The following is a 9,430-nucleotide window of genomic DNA, read 5'->3' as shown; positions in this document are numbered from 1 at the left end:
CATTTCTCTGTTTTTTACACAATTATTCTTACTCTCTACAGAAAGGCTGCTTTTAACTTCTCATCAGGTGATGGCAAGCACTAAAATCCTCAGTGATTTAAGTTGAAAACAGTACATGGGTGCATAGCTCTTGCACTTATCAGGGATGTAAAAGTGAATTTTTATTCAAAACTACAAAATAAAATATCTGTAGGCATGGACAATAACAGCAGTAAACCACTGTATGTTGTCAATTGAAACCAGTAACTGATGGTTATAGCAATTTTCTTAAACGTTGGCCAGCCTTTTTCTTAAGTCATTTCCTTTAATTGACTTCTCTGAAGTCATGGGTGAGGAGCACTGCCTTGAGGTTCCTCTCACAGTTCTCAGTAATGATGGTGAGGCACTTGATGTGTGATTTTTGTACTGGAACACACGGTGTTCTCCGGATTCTTTGTCTGTTGGAGTTAAAGAATGAATCCATGGACTGAAGATGGTATAGCAAAGGTGGAGATTTATTGAAGAACAAGTACAGACTCTCATGTGGGGAGAGAGAAAGAGTCCCACTGACTTCCTGTTTCCAGGGTTTATAAAGCCTGCAAGTCTCTGTGTCCTGAAATCCCTTCTGATTGGTCAATATTCCCTTTTGAATTGGTTACTATAGTAACTCCTGAGGCTCTCCTCCCTCATTGTTCTCCTATTCCTTCTGGGCTTTCTTCCTCCTCCTTTATTTTATAAATATAGACCTTTTGGCTACTCCCAGTTCCCTTGTCTTATGTAGATGTAATTGTTGCTGCTCCCTTGTCTTATGGAAATGTAACTTCTCCCAGTCTCTAGCCCTGTGTTTTTTCCATGAACCCCCAATTCTAAAAATTCACCAAACCTGCCTATATTCCCCTAAAATTCCTATTTCACATTATTCTAGGATTAGAACATGCCACCTCCCATACCACCTCCATTCCACCCATCCTGCCCATCCTCAGAGATTTCTCTTCTCTAGAAATTTCTGTGACTACAGCTTCTGCTGTTGCCCACTCCAGCAACATCCAATAAAGCAGTTCTCACAACCTTAGTCAGATCAATGATTCCTTTACCCACCATATTCACAAAATCTCCAAACATTGCATCATAACGAACTTCTGAGGAAGTTTGCATAATTTTCTCAATTATCACCGATCCTTTAATGCCTGTATTCTTAGCAATGGTCATTGCAGGAATTTTGTGTGCTTTTAAAATAATTTTTATACCAATATTTTTTATCTTCATTAACTGGAATTAATGAGCCCAAGGCTGGAATGCACCACTGAAGCAGGGCACAACCCCCTCCCAGAACAATGCCTTCCTTAACAGCAGCTCATGTAGCACTGAGGGCATCTGTTACTCTTTCTTTTCATTCACTTCATCACTTTTCTCACCAACCTTCAGCATAGCTACTCCATCTGAGAGCTTTGCAGACATTCATTCAGTTTTTCCTTTTCATATTCACTAGTTGTGACATCTAACTGCTCAATGATTTCTTGAATACATTTTTCAATTAGACCCTTGTCACCGTCCCCTTTCAAGAGCATAGCATCATCTTTGGTCACAATGACCTCTCCAACCTTTCCTAAGTCATGAGGTTGAACATCTTCAAGAGTTAGTTAGAGTCAATCCAATCACTGTACCACCAGTAGTAATAACCATGTCTTAAGCTGGCTCTTTCTATTGTCACCAAAACCTGGAGCTTTGACTGCTGCAACCTGAGAACCAACTTTTAGCCTATTCAAAACAAGTGCACTCAAAGCTTCTTCAGCGATTATGACCAAGGGCTTACAGTGGGCACTGGCAACTTCAAAAGCAGATTCAATGGACTGAACACTAGAAATTTTCTTCCCACTCAATAGAACATAGGCACCTTAGAACTCACATTTCTGACCTTTTGCTGTATTAATAAAGTATAGTAAATATAACCTCAATCAAACTTCATGCCTTCAATAATTTCTAATTCATTATTCAGTGTTTTCCACCCTTTTCTGTGATGACGCCTTTTCTTCCAATCTTTTTCATTGCATTGTAAATCATGCTGCCAATTCCTTTGTCTGAATTTGCAGAAACTATAGCAACCTGAGCTGTGCATTCAGGGGGTGTCACCGTTTTAGGCAGTCTCCTATATTCAGAAATTATAGCGCCAACAGCTAACACCACACCTCTCCGATTTCCACAGGATGAGCACCTTTACTAACCTTCTCAATAGAGCATGCCAGTACAGTGGCCGTGGTGGTGACATCCCAGTCTCTTCATTTGTATTGTTGGCACTGTCTTGAACAAGTTTAGCACCAATATTTTTATATTTATCTTTTCAGTCGATGGACTTCGCAACGGTCACACCATCTTTTGTTACGTTGGGACTTCCCCAGCTCTGTTCAATAATCACTGTTCTTCCCATTGGCCCCATAGTAACAGCTAAAAGGTCATAGAAACATTAAGGCTTAGGCATCTGCACCAAATTTTACATCTTTGGCATAAGCCTGAGTGCGATGAGGAGTCAGCGCCCTGGACACTGGCCTAAGCTGGTGAAGGACTCTGTGTAATCGAAGCGTTTTTGTGGGGCAGCTCAGGGCCTGCAAGCACTGAGGCAGGCCATCTGCGGTCAGAGAGGCCTATTTCATGACTCCTGCAAAGTACTGCTGGTAAGTGACAGAAGCAAATACAGAGTCTAAGATTAGCCTGCTGGACATTTACTAGGGAGTGCTCTGTAGAGCAACACCTGTGCAAGGGCAGGGAAGGACGCAGGATGGGCAGAGGGAGAAGATGGGCGGTGATACACTCGATGAAGGCCTCAGCCCACCCACCAGGAGTCCTGAAGCAGGATCCCTTCAGGGTTATCTGGAGTTGCGAGGAGGACCCCTGAAATCGGAACCTTTAAGTTCCTATATTAATTAGCCGTTACAGGGAGTAGGACATCCTTTTTGGAAGGCAGTTTTCCTTAGTAGGGAAATGCACAAAGAGCACTGTCCGCTAGTCTCATTTCCAGCAGCTGGGGGAATAAGTCCTTTATTCCATCACAGCATCCACTTCCAGATGCAAAACCTCACTAAGAAGAAAATTCACAATTTTTCTTTCAATCTGTGGTGCAATTCCTATTTTATATTTTATCTAGAAACTGATTTAAGGACTTTGCATAATAACTAATCATTCATTTCCACATTTTAAACCCAATCTTGGTAAGCCACAGCTAACCATGAGTGCTATTGTGATATTACCATTAACCTGAGGGTTAATTGTAATATTACCACTAAGTGGATAGTTATAGTAATACTACTAGAGATTCTAGGTGTCTTATTTTAATACCTTACATTGGGGGCAGGAGAAATTGTACATATGCAAGTCCAAAAATTGGTTTAACACTAATAAACCTTGAATCCATGATGAGTAGTTTACTTTAAATCTGGTCTAAATCTCTTCTAAAAGATTTTATACATTAGGAACTTTGTTGATTTTCCCTTTTGTAGCTGTCTTTTTGTAGGAGGCACTGGTTGAAGTTGAGCCCTATGCCCACAAGGAAAGATAAGTGAATATATCTCCACACTCTCAACTGTAGAAAAAAGTCTAAAATGTTGAACCACACCTTAGACTATGCAAGTCTTACAAAGTGTTGTCTTCTTTATTTAAAGCTTACATTCTTAAAACAACAGGAATCCCAATTTCTCTCTTAATAGTAGCCAAAATATTTAGGTTTTCTAATCTCAGATAAAATATATAATGTCTGGGGATAGCCTCTTAAATACAAGGTTAGGCAAAAGTAAGTTTACAGTTGTAAGCAACTGTGTCTTACAGTTGCAAGATGCAGAGTTTATTCTTGTATTATTTATTAAGTATTGCATTACTTATTTATATTACAAATGTAAACTTACTTTTGTCCACCCCTGTGTACTAAGCAAGCACTTAGTAATTAATGACTTGAAATGTCATTACTAGTAAGTTTCCCAAAATATCATAAAATATTGGCAATAACTGAACATTAGGAGCAATTCTCTTATCAGATCTCTGAATGTGAGATCCAAAGCAAAACCATTCTGGCCTGTGTGGCTCAGTGGTTGAGCACTGACCTATGAACCAGGAGGTCACAGTTCAATTCCTGATCAGGGCACATACCTGGATTGTGGGCTTCATCCCCAGTGTGGAGTGTGTAGGGTGCAGCCAATCAATGATTCTCTCTTAGCATTGATGTTTCTATCTCCCTCTTCCTCTCCCTTCCTCTCTAAAATCAATAATATATATATATTTTAAAGCAAAACTACCTAATGAGGGGTTAAACTTGTCTAGTAAGCATTGATGCTTTCACATAAAGACTCAAGGTTTTGCTCTAATTTCAGAGTTCTGAATCGGATCCATTTCTAAAGATGGTATTATTCTGATCCATTTAGTCTTAGAGATCATCTGTTTTGCAGATGAGGAGACCAAGACCCAGAGAATGTACAAGTTATTGACAACAAGGCTGGAACCTAGTACATTCTGCTCTGTCTGCCAGCAGAGAGGTGAAGGGCAGGTTAGGGTTGGGAGGGAAGAGGCAGCATGTAACAGTAGACACAAACTTCAAAATGAAAATAATGAAGATAATTAAAGTGTTAAGCAGATTCCAGGAAGGAAGAGAGTTCATGGAAACAATTATGAAAGATCATTTGAGAAGAAATGGTGAATAATACTGTCATATTGAGATAAGTCCAGAGATGGTGTCACTCCCGAAAATGGCCTTATTTTATTTACTCTATCCAAAAATGCTATGCAGTATTAAAAACTTGTTCATTTTGTTTAGAATTTTCATATGATAATATAACTTAACAAGTAGAGAAATATAATAGAGCATTGTTCAATTATTTAGAATTAGTGTTTCTAATAACTAACAAATGTGCCATATAAGTCCAGTATAACATTTTTATTGGCACTTGAAATAAATGTATTACTCATTAGTGGATGTGCCAAAAGGAAAATCCCCACCCTATTTCCACCCCCATAGAGCTACAAATGATTATTTATTAAGTAGTGACAGAGCAACTTGTAGTGCAAAACAGAAGTCATCATGGTTATCTGTGTTCTCAAATAATTAACTTTTGCAGTGTTAAGATTTAAAAAGAAAGGTTGGCACTCTAAAATCATACCATAAAAAAGCCTCAATTTTGATCTGGTGCTTAAAATTCTAGCTGGATTCATTTTTAAATGATATATTTTTATACTTTTAAATATCCCATTTCCAATATTTAATAAATATAATCAATTAGAATTAGGTGTCAGCTGAATCACCTTTCATAGGAAAGCTTTCAAAATTGAGAGTATAGCCTTGCTTTACCCATCATTTATTTAGTCCTAGTATATCCTGGCCAAATCTAGGTGGTCTTTGCTTTTGTTTCAAATATGTTTTAGGTAATTTTAGAATTTCAGCACCCTATGATATTAAGCTAGAGCTAGGTAATGCTTACATGAAAATTATTCACCTAATGTCCTGGCTTAAAAATATATATTGCACACTGTTCTGGATGAAGCACTATATTAAGCACATAGCAGATACCCTAGACATATTAGTTAAGGAGTTTCATTGCCAGGATGAAAGTGTGAGGCACTCTATGGATGTACTACCTAGAGAAACAAGCAAAGCTAGAGACAGCTATACAAATACAACCTTTATTTAAAGTCCCTGGAAAGAGTCCTAATGGCTCAGGAAAAAAAAAAATGAAGCAGCAGTTATTCAAGAAAACTTACTAATACTGAGCCATGATCCATTTCCTCCCTTACCATCAACCCTCCACCCCCAATCCCAAATCGGTTCAGCTTGGCAGAAACTCCATTCTGGGCATAATATGGCCAAGAATATGGAGCTCCCTCTCCCCCCAGGTCCCGTACAAGGGTTATCATAACTTATCTGAAGGGCAAGCGGAGAGCATTTCATATCCCCTCCAGCTCAAAGCTTACATGGCTGAATTTTGTTGACTGTGTCTGAGAGGTAGAGAGCTCCTTCCACTGAATAGGATGAGGACTACCCAGGAATGGCAGGCCAGAATACTGGACCCCGACCTCCCTCATCCCAGTTACTCATAGGGCACAGCAGTGAGAAGCAAATCTAGAAAGTCAGAGGCTATTGCCCCTCCCATAACCCAGAGTAGTAGTTCACAGATTTTGCCCATAGGGAGAAAGAGTTCATAAGAAAGGAGACCATAAGAGTTCTCTCCAAAGGAACTGACTTCATTTGAGAAAAAAAAAAAATGGGGAAAATTAAGCCTAAGGGCACACTTGGAGACAAACCTCTTAATTGGGAGCAACAGCTAAACGGTAGGTCAGCTATTTTACCAGATAAAATCAGGAAAAAAGACAGCTAAGAAGGGCCCTCCCCTGGTCAGAATAAACCCCAAAACGTAGCCTCACCTGACCAGTGTGGCTCAGTGGTTGAGCATTGACCCTTACACCAAGAGGCCACCAATTCAATTCCAAGTCAGGGCACATAACCCTTGTGCAGGCTCAATCCCCAGCAAGGGGTGTGCAAAGGGTAGCCAAAAGATGTTTCTCTATCATTGATGTTTCTCTCTCTCTCTCCCTCTCCCTTCCTCTTTCTCTAAAACTAATAAAAACATTTTTTTTTAAAAAAAAGGTAGCCTCAAAAGCAACCCTTACCCAAATTTAATTCTATCAGCTTGCTGAGCAATTCATGCCAAAACAATATCAAAAACAATAAATCAATTAATCAGTAATTAGTGGAACCAGGAGAAACCAAGATGGCGGCATAGGTTAACGCCGGAGATTGCTGCCTCGAACAACCACTTGAAAAAACAACTAAAAGACGGAACGGACATCATCCAGAACCACAGGAAGTGTGGCTGAGTGGAAATTCTACAACTAGGAGGAAAGAGAATATCATACCCAGACTCAGAGGAGGCGCAGTGCTGAAGTGAAATGCTAAGGTGCGGAGTGCATGGGGAGCGGGCTGGAGGCGGAGGGCACGGTTGTTGTTTTCGATCGGGAGGGAGTTTCGGACTCTGAGCTCCAGATCCGGACGAGTCTCTGGGGACCCAGACTCAAACGGGAGAAGCGGGACTGTCTGGCTTCGGTTGGAACTCGAAGGCAGCTTTCTCTCCGAGGTTTGCAGCGGTTGCTGGGACTCTGTGAGGCAGAGCCCCTAGGGACGGAACTGAGAGCAGCCATAACTGCTTGCTCCTGCCCGCCCTGTAGATCCCCGGGGACCCGCCCCACCCAAGCCCTGCGCAGAGCCATTTGCCGGATAGCCTCAGGCAAAGGCTAGATTAGCACCGCCCTAGAGATCCAGCACAGAAGCTCTCCCACTGCAGACACAGCGGACTCTCATAGCCAGTTAGCCTGGAGGTCAAATCACCCCCGGTATTGGCGACAACAATCAAGGCTTAACTACAACAAGACTGCACACAAAGACCACTAAGGGGTGCACCAAGAAAGCATAAAAAATGCGGAGACAAAGAAACAGGACAAAACTGTCAATGGAGGATATTGAGTTCAGAACCACACTTTTAAGGTCTCTTAAGAACTGTCTAGAAGCCGTCGATAAATGTAGTGAGATCCTCAAGAAATCTAATGAGACCCTCGATGTTATGATAAAGAACCAACTAGAAATTAAGCATACACGGACTGAAATAACGAATACTATACAGACTCCCAACAGCAGACCAGAGGAGCACAAGAATCAAGGCAAAGATTTGAAATGCGAAGAAGCAAAAAACACCCAACCAGAAAAGCAAAATGAAAAAAGAATCCGAAAATACGAAGATAGTGTAAGGAGCCTCTGGGACAGCTTCAAGCGTACCAACATCAGAATTATAGGGGTACCAGAAGATGAGAGAGAGCAAGATATTGAAAACGTATTTGAAGAAATAATGACAGAAAACTTCCCCCACCTGGTGAAAGAAATAGACTTACAGGTCCAGGAAGCGCAGAGAACCCCAAACAAAAGGAACCCAAAGAGGACCACACCAAGACACATCATAATTAAAATGCCAAGAGAAAAAGACAAAGAGAGAATCTTAAAAGCAGCAAGAGAAAGAAACTCAGTTACCTACAAGGGAATACCCATACGACTGTCAGCTGATTTCTCAACAGAAACTTTTCAGGCCAGAAGGGAATGGCAAGAAATATTCAAAGTGATGAATACCAAGAACCTACAACCAAGATTACTTTATCCAGCAAAGCTATCATTCAGAACTGATGGTCAGATAAAGAGCTTCACAGATAAGGAAAAGCTAAAGGAGTTCATCACCACCAAACCAGTATTATATGAAATGCTGAAAGGTATCCTTCAAGAAGAGGACGAAGAAGAAAAAGGTAAAGATAAAAATTATGAACAACAAACATGCATCTATCAACAAGTGAATCTAAGAATCAAGTGAATAAATAATCTGGTGATCATAATAGAATCAGGGACATAGAAAGGGAATGGACTGACTATTCTTGGGGGGGGAAGGGGTGTGGGAGATGCGGGAAGAGACTGGACAAATATCGTGCACCTATGGATGAGGACAGTGGGTGGGGAGTGAGGGCGGAGGGTGGGGCGGGAACTGGGAGGCGGGGAGTTATGGGGGGGAAAAGAGGAACAAATGTAATAATCTGAACAATAAAGATTTAATTTAAAAAAAATTAGTGGAACCAGAAGTTGGGATGTAATACCAAATGAGGCAAATATCCTTCCAGAATGATCAGGGAAAGAGATAGTTAGAAATAGCCCTATTAAAATCATTATCATCCCAGGATGACTGTGTACTACTTGCCCAAGAGCACACCCTCTGAGGAGTGACATCAGGGGCTCCATACTTTAGGGGGACCACACTTTACTAAAATAGTCCAGCCAAGTCACTTAACAAATAAATGTACAAATAACAACAAACATTCCTTAAAGGAGGGATAGAGAAATAATTTTCCAGAATTGCTATAATATCTAAAATATTAGTTTTTAACAAAAAGTTATGAGAAATGCAAAGAAATAGGAAAGTGTGATCCATACACAAGAAAATGAGCCGGCAACAGAAACTAACTGTGAGAGGCATCCCATGTCATATTAAGCCATTATAAATATGTTTAAAGACCTAAAGTAATTCATTTATAAAAGTATGAAGAAAATGTTTCAACATAGAGAATATCTATATATAGAAATCATAAAAAAAGGAACAAATGGAAATTCTGGAGTTGAAAAGTTCAATAGCTAAAATGAAAAAAATCTGTTACAGTGGCTCAATAGTTGATCTGAAATGGCAGAAGAAAGAATCACTGAACTTGAAGATTAATAAAAGAGGAATAGAAAACAACATTCAAAGAAATAATAGCTGAAAACTTCCCACATTTGATGAAAAACCTTAATCTACATATCCAAGAAGTTCAATGAAACTCAAGTAGGATAAATAAAGAGATCCACATCCAGATAGAAGATAGTAAGAATGCTGAAAGACAAAGGACAAAGAAGAGA

At 40.0% G+C, this 9,430-nt stretch overlaps 1 pseudogene; it reads right to left on the bottom strand.

Annotated features, from left to right (window-relative positions):
* Positions 1 to 304: 304 nt before the first annotated feature.
* LOC118665806 lies at positions 305 to 5,868 on the bottom strand (annotated as a pseudogene).
* Positions 5,869 to 9,430: the final 3,562 nt, after the last annotated feature.

Source organism: Myotis myotis, unplaced genomic scaffold (assembly GCF_014108235.1).
Source record: "Myotis myotis isolate mMyoMyo1 unplaced genomic scaffold, mMyoMyo1.p scaffold_m19_p_11, whole genome shotgun sequence".
NCBI classification, from domain to species: Eukaryota; Metazoa; Chordata; class Mammalia; order Chiroptera; family Vespertilionidae; genus Myotis; species Myotis myotis.
Note: the sequence above shows the minus strand (reverse complement) of the source record. Positions and strands in the feature narration are given on the sequence as shown.